This window comes from Filicampus tigris, chromosome 4 (genome assembly GCF_054856515.1).
Source record: "Filicampus tigris isolate MCC_2025a chromosome 4, RoL_Ftig_1.0, whole genome shotgun sequence".
Taxonomy (NCBI): Eukaryota; Metazoa; Chordata; class Actinopteri; order Syngnathiformes; family Syngnathidae; genus Filicampus; species Filicampus tigris.
In genome coordinates, this window is record NC_141220.1 from 974,434 (window position 1) to 987,508 (window position 13,075).

Genomic DNA, 13,075 nt, shown 5'->3' on the forward strand with positions numbered 1-13,075 from the left:
GCTCTGTGAGGGCTGTAGATCGCAACAGAGGGAGATGGTCGATTTCCAAGCACATGAACTGTCATGCGGTGCTCTATAATTTCTTTTGTAATGTCATTGTCTTTGTGCCAAAGGAAACGCAGGAAATTGCGATGATCCTTTCTAACTGTGAAACAGTAGAAAATTTGTTCCACATCTGCGGTGATTGCAATGGGTACCCCTAGCAAGGTATTGTTGAGATCTGGGCCGCTTAAGAGGACATCATTGAGTGCCATGCCCTCATGTTTGGCACTTCAGTAAAAAAACACTCGAATCTGACTCTGAGTTTTTGTCTATGATACACCCCAAACATTGGAAGATACCAACACTCCTCTTCGTGCTCTAGAGGGGGTGCAACTTCTGCTTGCTGTTTGTCAAGGATTTTTTGCATGAACGGCACAAATTTTCTCTCAAAACAATGTTTACTTTTCTTCCTTTACAAAACAGAAAAAAAACTCTTCCTTTTCGTCATATCTCTTAGACCCCTTTCATTGATGGATAACAGTGAAACATTTGTTTTTCGCTCGACCATACAATTAAATAAAATTAAAATAAAAAATGAACATACAATTAAATTAAATGTAAAAAAAAATTCAAGGGAATATTCAACGATGAACGTGTAGAAAAGTATAAATTATCAAAGTATTATTATTATCTGATAATTAACCACTTATTGCTGCAGTGAAACCCTAAACATTTAACTTGTAAAACTCCAAACTCACATTCTTGTGTTTAGGGCTGTTCGATTTTGCCTAGTAAGAAAATGCCGATTATTTTCTCTCAAACCTGATTTTACGATTCCGATTCCGATTTCTTTGTAAAATAAAAAATAATGAGAAATTAAGTATTTTGAATGTCTTCTAGTTAAACTAAATTTTTCTTTATTTGAACTCCAGTTTGAAATGCCAGTCAATTTAAGTTCAATGTAGGGGTTCCGGCTGGCTAAAATGCAGCCTCCTACCAGGCCGACCAGAGCAGGGATGATTCAGAATGGTTCAGTTCTATTCCAGGCAATTTCCAAGTTTCAATCCTGAGCTCCTAGCTTACCATTGACCTGGCTAATTCCGTCAGATGAGCATACGCTCCACTTCACTTCCTCACCCACTCGGCAGTCGGCCCAGATAGTTGGCCCCTGCAGCAAACAATCCTCGACATGTATCACTTTCTCCTCGGTCAGCGGACAATCGCTTCCGCATTTAAGCAATTGGATTGAACGCGCTACTCAATTGACCGCATGACAAACATGGAAGTAACCACCGGAAAACATTACGGCATGACGCTCTGTTGATGAATGCGTGCGCACCTCTGACTACTGCCTTAAGTCCCGCCTTTCTTGCTTGCTCCACCTTTGGCCACACAGCTTATCGTGCCTCCTGATCTTCCTTCGTGAGGTCCTCAGCGAAGTGAATGTTGAGGTCTTTGCAGACGGCGTGGTTCTTGGTGCTTCTCCAGATCTCATCTCTGTGTCGTCTTCCAGTGAACTGTAGGATGATTTGCCGGGAACCAATGGTGTTGAGGGATCCGATGCAATGCCATGATGAGATGCATATTATCCTTCCAATGTGGCTTTGTCTTGCAAACAATGTTTGAAACAACGGCCCACATGTCTTCTTCTTTGTCCTCCTTCAAGCCATTCAGTCGCGGGTTCCATCTTTTCATGTATCTTTCGGCTTCAGCCACTTTCTTTTCCAACTCTGTAACTTTCTTGTCCATGTTAGAGTTAATTGTTTTGAGTTGTTGCATTTCAGCATTTAACTCCTTATTCTTCTCTTATCACTCCTTAATTTCAGCTGATTTGAATTCAACCGTTTTGGCAATTGTTTCTGTGTTCAGTCTCAAGTCTTGACCAAAGGCATCTATCATCAATGTCAACTTGTAAAGTTTCGCTAAGATGGCAGCTCCCTGTTCAGTGTTTGCTTCTCCTTTCTGCTTCTTTAATGGTGCTACCTCTTTGAAGGGCAACGACAATATATTCTTCTGTCCTTTGGCATTTGTTTCCATGTTTTCTGTGCCACAGTAATCATCCGTTGAAAGCGCTCTTCGCCTGTCTTTGTTCATTGTTGTGACGGTGGTCGTTAGTTTTCAACAAAAACTAGGGGTGGGCGGATCGATTCAAATATCGATATTATCGATACTATGTTATCTATATATCCATCCATCCATCCATTATCTATACCGTTTATACAAGGGTCGCTGGGAGTGCTGGAGCCTATCCCAGCTGTCTTCGGGCAGTAGGCGGGGGACACCCTGAATCGGTTATTATCGATATATATATATATATATATATATATATATATATATATATATATATATATATATATGGCGGCACGGTGGTCGACTGGGTAGCACGTCCGCCTCACAGTTCAGAGGTCGTGGGTTCGATCCCGGCTCCGGCCTCCCTGTGTGGAGTTTGCATGTTCTCCCCGTGCCTGCGTGGGTTTTCTCCGGGCACTCCGGTTTCCTCCCACATTCCAAAAACATGCATGGTAAGTTGATTGGATACTCTAAATTGCCCCTAGGCGTGATTGTGAGTGCGGATGTTTGTCTCTGTGTGCCCTGCGATTGGCTGGCAACCAGTTCAGGGTGTCCCCCGCCTACTGCCCAAAGACAGCTGGGATAGGCTCCAGCACGCCCCGCGACCCTTGTGAGGAGAAGCGGTACAGATAATGGATGGATGGATATATATATATATATATATATATATATATATATATATATATATATATATATATATATATATATATATATATGGGCATCGCCTAACTGCAAGCGAGTTCCTGTCTGCATATTTAAACGACCCACGTGGTTCCAGTTGGTCCGATTTAGCCAAACGGCGTCGAGAACAAACTTAACTTGAACCACGTCACATGCAGGTGCCGCACTCCGCCACGACGCAGGTGGCGGCACGGTGGTCGACTGGTTAGCACGTCCGCCTCACAGTTCAGAGGTCGTGGGTGCGATCCCGGCCCCGACCTCCCTGTGTGGAGTTTGCGTGTTCTCCCCGTGCCTGCGTGGGTTTTCTCCGGGTACTCCGGTTTCCTCCCACATTCCAAAAACATGGTTGGTAGGTTAATTGGACACTCTAAATTTCCCCTAGGTGTGATTGTGTGTGCGGATGTTTGTTTGTCTCTGTGTGCCCTGCGATTTCCTGTCAACCAACTCAGGGTATTCCCCGCCTACTGCCCGAAGACTGCTGGGTTAGGCTCAGGCACTCCCCGCGACCCTTGTGAGGATAAGCGGTATCGATACTGGATGGATGTATGGACATAATATACAAACTCAAGGGGGATCATAACATTTCCAAGCAAAAAGTATCGGTATCGTATCGGTATCGTATTGGTATCGGCCGATACTACCCTGTATTTACTTGGTATTGGATCGATACCAAAATCACCAGTATCGCTCTACCTACTACAATGGGTGTACCCATTACATGACTAACCACGCTAAATCACATGCTAACTAGGAAGGAGAGGTTACCATCACATCACTTCCGCCAGGCATTTTTACCACGCCTGTTCCCTATTCTGATGGTAACACTACTTCTGTAACTTGATGAAAATGACAAATTCAGTCTATCAGGGGGTTTCACTACTCTACCCCGCCGGGTGGTATACAGTTCACCTGAGTGGAGCTGTGCAGTCCCTGGTGGTTCTCCCAGTGACGAGGACTGCAGTTCTGTTGGGCCCTGTGCAGCCGGTGTCTCTAAACAAAGACAATTAGCTACCTGCTGCTGCTGCTGCTACCTGCTGGTATGGAAGCGTACTACAATGTGGTAACTACATGATTACGTGCCAGGCGCTAGACCGCACAGGCACACTAATTAGATAATTTCCCATGGCACACCTGTCAATATCTCGCGGCACACCACAGTTTGAAAAACACTGCTATAACATGTGTACACGCATGGTGGGTGGCACTACAATGCGCAATCCCTTGTACACTGTGACATCCGACACAGCCAGTTGGCTTCTTGAGTCCGAGTATGGTTGCACTGAAATGGGTACCTCCCTTCTGTTGATAGGCCATCCCTTGTGGATTGTTTGCTGGAGACAGTTTAACTCCTCTTTTGTGCGTTCTTGCAGCTCTGTATATTTCTGGTCACTCACAGAGACAAAGCTGAGCACGGAGACAATGTCAAGATCACCTGCCTCATGCATGTTATCACTTAGCTGTGCCCTGGACAAAGTGTCGGGCAGCTCCATGACCTTCCCTCTTCTCTACCGGACTGTGATGTCATACCACTGTGGTCTCAGATGCATTCTCTAGTTGCGGGTGTTGGGGGTGGACAGCAGCGGTTTCCTATAAATGTCTTCAAGAGGCTTGTGGTCGTTATATACTGTGACATGTTTCCCAAAAATGTAATGGTGGAATTTGACACATGCGTGTGCACACACTGCACTAAGCCCCACGCTGCTGGCGTCACAGTATATATCTACCGGCTTGGCTGCGTCATAATGTGTCATAGTGTGCACAGCTGTTTGACGACTCAAATGATTGCTGTTGCGCTGGTTGCCACGCAAACTCAACTTCACTCTTCAGGAGCTGTCGCAGTAGAGCATCTTCTACACTCAAGTTAGGTAAGAATTTTGATAAATATGTCACAAACCCGAGAAAAAGGCGGACGCCCTCTTTACCTTTTGGAGCTGGCATGCGCATCACCGCTTTGGTCTTGGCAGGGTCCGGCATAAGACCATTAGCTGTTATCAGATCACATCATTAGTTAGCGACACCGAACTAAAGGACCCAGTACATTTGTTACACTCCCCTGTATGCTCCAGTAACTGATAGTTGTGCTTGTCGTGCAAGTGTGCTATGCTCGTGAAAGTCGACTGAAGTTTACTGTCACAATCGCTAATGGACGCTCCGGATTAGAACCGAAATGGGCAAGACGAGATTGGTCTAACAAAAAACGAGTTTTTGATTTTTTCTTTTTTTTCCCTATGCAAAAATTGTTATATGGCATACACAATTTGAAATCAAAAAACGTATAAAATACGGGGAAAACGTATAAGTTGACAGGTATGTAGATATGTCTCTGCAGCGTCCTCATTCACCCCTCGGGCCATGAGGTGTTCCGATAGTTTTACATGAATTAGAAACGAGGAAAAGAAAAAAAAAGGAGAAAATCGTTTTTTGTCCATACAAACAAAGCAAGAGATAATAGAAAAGTATGAAAAAGGGATGCGTTTGGTTGATCTCGCCAAATAATATGACCGTAATATATCGACAGCCGCCACGTTATTAAATCAGTTCTTTACAAAACGCCAGGCAAAAACCACTTCTGAGAGAGAACATGAACCAGAGGGCAAAAAGCGATGAGGGCAGCAATTAAAAGGTAAATGACCATCATTTTTATTCTTTATTCTATTCTTAGCTTTTTTACGTTATGCACGACTCTCCTTTATTGTGCAATAATCTAATTGTAACATGTATTTGTTACATGTTTTGATGCATTTTTATGCTTTATAAAACATTTATGTCTGAATATTGGGGGCTTGGAACGGATTATGGCATTTACATGGAAAACATGTCTCTTTTTACAAAATGTTCTACTTTTTTTAAATTTCTTGCAGAACCAATTAATTTCGTAAGTAGAGATACCACTTTATCTTGATATTTACAAGCCATCCACCATGTCGCCATCCACCATTGATATTGGCACCTCCTAACACGTTAGATGAATGGCCAGGACTTCATCTTGTGTGTTCTCCTCCTCGGGTTCAATTCTCATGGTGCTCACACCTCGGCTGTGACACAAAGCTGCCCAGTGATTTACTTTGTGGCAGTGAGAGCATGTGGAGCCCACTGCCCTCTTTTCTCTCACACCTGCTATTATAGCATAAATTAGCATGTCGTCAGAGTCGACGTACTCACAGTCAATTAGCATAAGGTTTGAGTCTTTCACAAAGTCATCAAAACTCTTCGTTGTACCTTGCTTCCTTTGTTTGAAACAATGTCTTTATCACCTTATTTTTCCTCGGCCTAATATAGTTGGCAAACTTGTCCAAAACTTTCACGGGATCTTGCCTGTCACCATCAGCCCAGTCCAACGATTTGTATATTTCTCTAACTTGTTCGCCGACCCAAGTCCCGAGCCACCCCGCACGTTATTTATTTTCCAACTCGGCGAGGGACCTGTCGAAGATGAAATTCACATGGCAGCGGAACTTCTCAAATTCTTGATATAAAACCGCAGCGTCCCAGTCGATTTTTGGGTGTTCAAATGTGGCAGTGGCCATGGCTGTGTGTTTCCAGTTCTTGACAAACCTCTGACACCATGTAAAGTATGTAGGTTATAAGTAAGTAAAAGACGAGCCAAACAGTGTGTCAGTCCAGGACGCAGCGCTGTCTGTTTATTGTTGCACTTCCGTGACTCGCTGCCGCTCAGTACGGCAAGCGAGATGGACAACGCCATAAGCAAATGCGAATAATGAACATATCTCACACAATACATTACAGTCTGCTCCCACCACCGCCATCTTGGCCTCTCCTTTTTGAGTTGGTTTGGTACGGTGCATTTCCCGAGCGAAGAAGAAAGAAAAAGAGAGAGAGGTGAATTAGAGCGAGGCTGTTCATGTCTGAATAAAGATGCAACAAAACACTGTCCTGCCATGTCGGTTGTCTTTAGCAAGGAAGACAACAGAAGAAATACATAAAGTCAAACCTATATTGTAACCCGCCATACCACGACCTCTGAAGATAAGGAAGAACAATTTATAAGGGTTACACTACCAACAACGTACGTCATGACTATCACCGGGGCAGGGGGACTCTGTCTGTCAGCCGAGCAATTCATCCTCAACGTCAATATTTTGAAACAGGTGTAACACCTCCTCTACTCTAAAGCTTTTTTTTAATATACATGTATAGATCATGGTGACCAGCAGCCTTTATCAATGCAGCTGCCGGTTGCTATGGAAACCTTAATCACACGATAAAAAAATTGACGGCGTCAAAAGGGAGTTGAGTTAACGCCGTTAATAACGCATTTAACTGACACCACTATTAATTATATATATATGTATATATATATATATATATATATATATATATATATATATATATATATATATATATATATATATATATATATATATATATATATATATATATATATATATATACATCCAGTAAATTAGTGCTGTCAAATGATTAAATGTTTTTAAACTAATTAATCGCAAAAAAATTCCATAATTAATCGTGATTAATATTATTTTTCAACAAAATTTTTTTACAAAGCTTGGAACCGATATTTACTTGAGTAAAATCTTGGAATTAATATGGAAACGTTCTAAGTACCGTATTTTCCAGACTATAAGGAGCTCCGGAGTACAAGTCGCACCAGCCATAAAATGCATAATACAGGGGGGAAAAAAACATATACAAGTCGCACTGGAGTATAAGTCGCATTTTGGGAGGAAATTTAGTACACATCATTTCCACCGAGCTACGATCTACATGTAGCAAACAAGAAAGTTACGGTAAAATAACTTTAAAATTACCAAAACGATTGTAGATGCGCTTAAATAAGTCTTTTATTCATCCCCAACCATGTAGAATGTTTCCAAGTCTCCAAAAGTATTTATGTATTCGGTCGTAATTATGTCTTCCTCTCCTCTCTGCTGAGTGTGCTCCTCCTTACGTTAGTGGCTGCATGATGCAATACCCCAGCCAGAGGCAGGCAACTGCCTGTTTGTGGTTCGTTCTTATTCAACCATCGTCTGTAAGTAACTTAGACAATTGTGTGTACCGGTAATGACCATGCAACATTTATATAGGAGCTGAATTGGGGCTGATTGTACTGTGTTGTTGACTGAACATACTAATCGCTATCGTTAATGCTAATCGCGATTGCTAATCGCTGCCTGTTTGTGGTTTATTCTTGTTCAACCATCGTCTGAAACTAACTTAAACAATTGTGTGTAATGACATTTATATACGAGCTGAATTGTGGATGATTGTAGTTTGTTGACTCAACATCCTAATCGCTATCGCTAATGCTAATTGCGATCGCTAATTGTTAGCATAGGCTCATGTTGTTCATGTCTCTGAAAATACATGTGTATGTAATGCATAGATTGATAGTATTTTCTATTTCTTGTGCAGTTTCACAATATAAACAGGCAACTTCGCTGCACACCTGGAGTCAGTGGAGTTTGTTTGTGAATGTTTAGCTGCTTGGATAAGCTGGCTTCCTTGCGCTAAAGCGCCTGCAGAGGGAGGCAAAACATAAGTCACAAGTCAACACTAACTATCCATGACAGTAATGTGTTAATAATTTCACACTTAAGTCGCTCCAGAGTATAAATCGCACCCCCGGCCAAACTATGGAAAAAAAGTGCAATTTATAGTCCAGAAAATACTTTTTTTTTTTTGCTCTAATAGCTTTCTTTCATCCTTGAATACGATTCTTTTCCTGTAAAATACAGCTGTAGAATGATACACCAAAGACGTACAACTAATATGGTATTTGAATTTGGCTTTGCGAAGTGCGCAAATTATTTTGGATTTCTCCAATGAGCCGTCGAACAACTTAAAGTTAAACTGCGTAAAAGTCTGCCTTTGTGACAGTGACTCTCCTCTAAATGCAAAGTAAGCAGAGGGAAGCTGCCACAGGAATAAAACTGAGTTAACCTATTGTAAAATTTGAATTAATCTCCATAGTTAACGCTTTAACTTTGACAGCCCTAATATATACGTGTGTATATATATATATATATATATATATATATATATATATATATACACCCTGAATTGGTTGCCAGCCAATCGCAGGGCACACAAAGACAAACATCCGCACTGACAATCACACCTAGGGGCAATTTTAGAGAGTCCAATCAACTTACCATGCATGTTTTTGGAATGTGGGAGGAAACCGGAGTACCCGGAGGAAACCCACGCAGGCACAGGGAGAACATGCAAGCCTTTGGACTTGGTCATTTAGTTCGCATGCTGAAAAAGTGTGGACATCCCAGCATTACATATATTCATTCATTCATTCATTCATTCATTCATTCATTATCCATACCGCTTATCCTCACAAGGGTCGCGGGCGTGCTGGAGCCTATCCCAGCTGTCTTTGGGCAGTAGGCGGGGGACACCCTGAATTGGTTGCCAGCCAATCGCAGGGCACACAGAGACAAACATCCGCACTCACAATCACACCTAGGGGCAATTTAGACAGTCCAATCAACTTACCATGCATGTTTTTGGAATGTGGGAGGAAACTGGAGTACCCGGAGGAAACCCACGCAGGCACGGGGAGAACATGCAAACTCCACACAGGGAGGCCGGAGCCAGGATCGAACCCACGACCTCTGAACTGTGAGGCGGACGTGCTAACCAGTCGACCACATATATGTGCAGTGGAAATTTATATCAAAATATTAATGAGAAAAAATAACAAATAATGAGTAAAACACTAAATAAAGCAAATAGGTTTGTGCTTACTGTCAGTGGTAGGTCCATCCAGCCATCCATCCATTTTCTACACTGCTCAATGTATTGAGGTCCTCAGGTAAACTCGACAATCTCATCTGACTTTGGGCAAGAAGTGGCTACATCCTGGACTGGCCATTAGTCAATTACAGGGCACATATAGAGACACCAAGAGGGAAATGAACCTCTGCTGCTTGTCAAGGGAGTGAACCACAACACCATCAGTGACCCCTGTGGCAGGTCTTTTGATCACTTTCGCTTCATGAATTTTTTGCCAACAACAATGGGTGCTGAAGAGGGCCTTCGTTCTTTGACAGCATCAGCTATAGTCAAGTTAGATGAAGAGGCATAGATATCATCTTGTGATGGAGCAGTGATGAGAATGGAAGGTGTATGTGACACAGAGTCAGAATCTGAGGACTCACTTTTGGCCTTTGAGGATGAGGGCATCTCTGAAATCAAGAGGCATAAAGTTAATGCCCTCACACACTAAGAAAGTCCTGCATCACTTCACAGAATAAAGCACTTCTCAGAATAAAGTTATTGATCTAACTTTATTTCATTACCAAACATCAATTTCAAATTTGATTATATTACTATTATTGTTATTATCTATCACTGGAGGTGGGCTGAAACCTCCAACATCAAAATTATGTAAATGTAATATTTTGTCACAAATGTATACAATTGGTTAAACCACACATGTGCTATTTTTACAAATTATTAAAGCAAAATAAAGTGTCGAAAATGGCTTGTTCTCTATGATGATACAATGTTAATGGAAGAACAAACGTCTTTTTTTGGGGGGGGGGGGGGTAGGGGGTCTCCGGAAAAGTGATTATTTTGGAAGGATTCTGCATGACACCAGCGATATACAGGGTATTTCAAAAGTCTGCCACTTCACAAAAACTTTCCAAATCTCAGGAATTGGCAGGGGTAGAAAAATAAAACTGGTTTTGCTGGAAAGGTACATTTTCAAGGTTTATACTACGGTGGTCAGGCTTTTGTTATGTTACAAATCAATGTTTTTACATACATGTTTTATGTCACCCTGGTGCAACCCACCTGATTCAAATAATCAGAATCGTTATCCAGTTTCGGCAGACCTTTCTGATTATATGATCAGTTGAATCAGGTGTGTTTCAGTCGGGACACATGGAAAACATTCAGGTCTAGGGCCGAAATTACCCACCCCTGGTATAAGTGACAAATTAATGAGACCCTGTATTATTTCTTTAATGTCTAGATTGGCTACTTAATTAACATCCTGTCACTGTCATGTTAGAATGAACTGACCTGAAGTAAGGTGATGTTCACGTTCTAATTCTGTGTGCACGCGCATGTGTGTGTGTGTGTGTGTGTGCCTGTTGCTATTCATATCTCATGAAAAGCAGCAGCAGTCTACAAATAGGATTGTGCTAATTTCTTAAGCGTGTTAGCTGTGCCACATTACCCAGTAATAACCCTTGTATGGTTTTCGCAGGTTCAGTTTTTATTTTAAAAACAAAAATGACCTAAGGCATATCAAAAACCTTCTCCTCATGGTGATAACACACCGGTATGGGATTTGCTTTTTTTTTTAAATTACATTTTATTTAAAAAAAAGTAGTTTCACGTTAATTCATAAATGTGATCCAACAAATGTAAAGGGCAAATATCAACAATGTTTGCTGTTCATATGACTTCCAATTGGGATGTAGTAAACATCTGTTGAGTATTTTAACAGAAAATTATTTGAGTGTGTTGTTCTGAAAACCCAAAACTCTAGCGGGTCCACCAGACCCATCAACACTGGCTGAGTAACAAAAATACGAGCACCATAGAAGGGTTGATGATGAACAACTGCATTTATTTTCAATATTAACATGTATTGAAAAGATAATAATGTCATACTAAACAGTGTTTTTTTTTCTTTTTACTTTTTAATTAAATTGATTTTACTGATTAAAACCCCGAAAGGAGAAATTCACTTTATGTCTTTTAACCTCACATAGGACCAAAAAATCGCACATATTTAGGCATGTAAGGAATGTGTCAGAGTGACAGGGACTAGCAAACAATTCAGCTAATACTTGTTGATAAAATGTAGGTTGTGTAATAAATGTAATTTGATCTGCAATTGTGAGTAAAAAAGAATCCAGAATTTATTATTGCAAATATTGACAATGTGAGAATACTGTATTGCAAAGCCAATACATTCCATGTACAAACTAAAATAAACAAAACATATTCTTAAAGTAACAGTCAATGAATCATAAATGACTAATAATTTGTTCTGACCTGATTCTTCCTTCTGGCTTGGTCCAGAACCCATTCGGCTTCAGTTAGCTAGTGCGTGGTCCATATATGTATGCATTCATTTCATATCAACTCAGAACAAAATCACATTTAGACTTGAGGAAAAGCAGCATTAAGGAGCAAATTAATTGGACTTGTTCTGCCTCGTCTTCATGTCAGTCACTGCCTGCCTTGCAAACTAATCCGGCGTTCTACAAATTAGTAAGAGTGACTTGACACATTGTAAGAGCTGTTAAAGCTGGCCTATGCAATGCCATTCATAAAAAGGGGCGTGCAGAGACCTCTCGAGGAGCAGGCGCTCAAAGATGAAGAAGGGGCCCATGGAATTAAAAAAATATATATGTTGTTGAAACAATATGAATAAAATGTGCACTAAAAGCTAATTTGTGGTAATTCGATACAATTTTATAGCTCCCTACTGAACAATTAGGTTAGCAAATAGAGAGCTCCTTTTATGGAAATGTAGGTAGCGGTACACTCTTAGAAGTAAGGATACCAAATGGATTTTTTTGAAGGGCAAAAGTTCGGCCCGGAACCATTTTTTGAAAACATTTTTCTTTTTAAAAAGGGTTCTTTGTAAGACTAAGGGTTCCTCTAAGAACCATTTCAATACAGAGAACCCTGTATTATCAAATAAAAAGGAGTTATTGGAGGGCTGTTGAAAACATGGGTATTAAAAGACCCTCACCTCAGATATTCAAATGTGTAGCCACGTTTCAATCTTTTTAATGCAAATGTATCCAAAATACCAGAGCTGGGCATTCCATCCCAGGGACGAAATGGCCCATTTTGTGGACGGTCGGACTGGGAATGAGAACTCTTTTAAAAAGCACGAACTAAGCAAAGGTAGATCAGAGGTAGGTATTCGTCCGTCCCTCTAATTGTCCCTAACTGGGTCAAATTCCGGCTGACGTGTTGTGTTGGGTTCTTTTAAAAAGAAAGACCACTGTTGACTGCCTTGCTAAGCCTGCACAATACTGGAGTGATTTTTCATGTGCATTCTCTCCCTGTAGTATTGTTCTGGTTCCACTGGTTCAAAGTCCACAAGCTGTCTATATCACTGCCGTTACTCATTCCAGAGCTCCCACGATGAAGGCATCTGCCATTATGACTCAAAAGAATTCCGGATATCCTCCGACAAATCACGACACTGTCACGTGTATATTCCGATGCATTTCATTGGTTAAGAGACCGAGAATTGGATTTAAAAAAAGAAAATGACGTATACGCTCTCCTGGCTTTAAGTGTCATGTTTGTTCTTTTTAACTTTTTTCTCAGTATTTCTGTGTGACTTGTCAATGAATATTGTGTCCACCTG

General features: G+C 41.1%; 1 long non-coding RNA gene across 5 annotated transcripts; it reads right to left on the reverse strand.

Moving 5' to 3' along the window:
• Window positions 1-6,346: 6,346 nt before the first annotated feature.
• Window positions 6,347-12,000, reverse strand: LOC147148056 (uncharacterized). 5 transcript variants are annotated; one of them, XR_015086528.1, is made up of 5 exons: window positions 11,740-12,000; window positions 9,472-9,911; window positions 8,868-8,973; window positions 8,162-8,231; window positions 6,347-6,511 (listed from the first exon to the last, which is right to left on the reverse strand). It is a non-coding gene; the product is annotated as an uncharacterized LOC147148056 (long non-coding RNA). The 5 variants fall into 5 exon arrangements; XR_015086529.1 differs by lacking the exon at window positions 8,868-8,973 and adding an exon at window positions 9,220-9,359; XR_015086530.1 differs by lacking the exon at window positions 8,868-8,973.
• Between the last annotated feature and the right edge of the window lie 1,075 nt (window positions 12,001-13,075).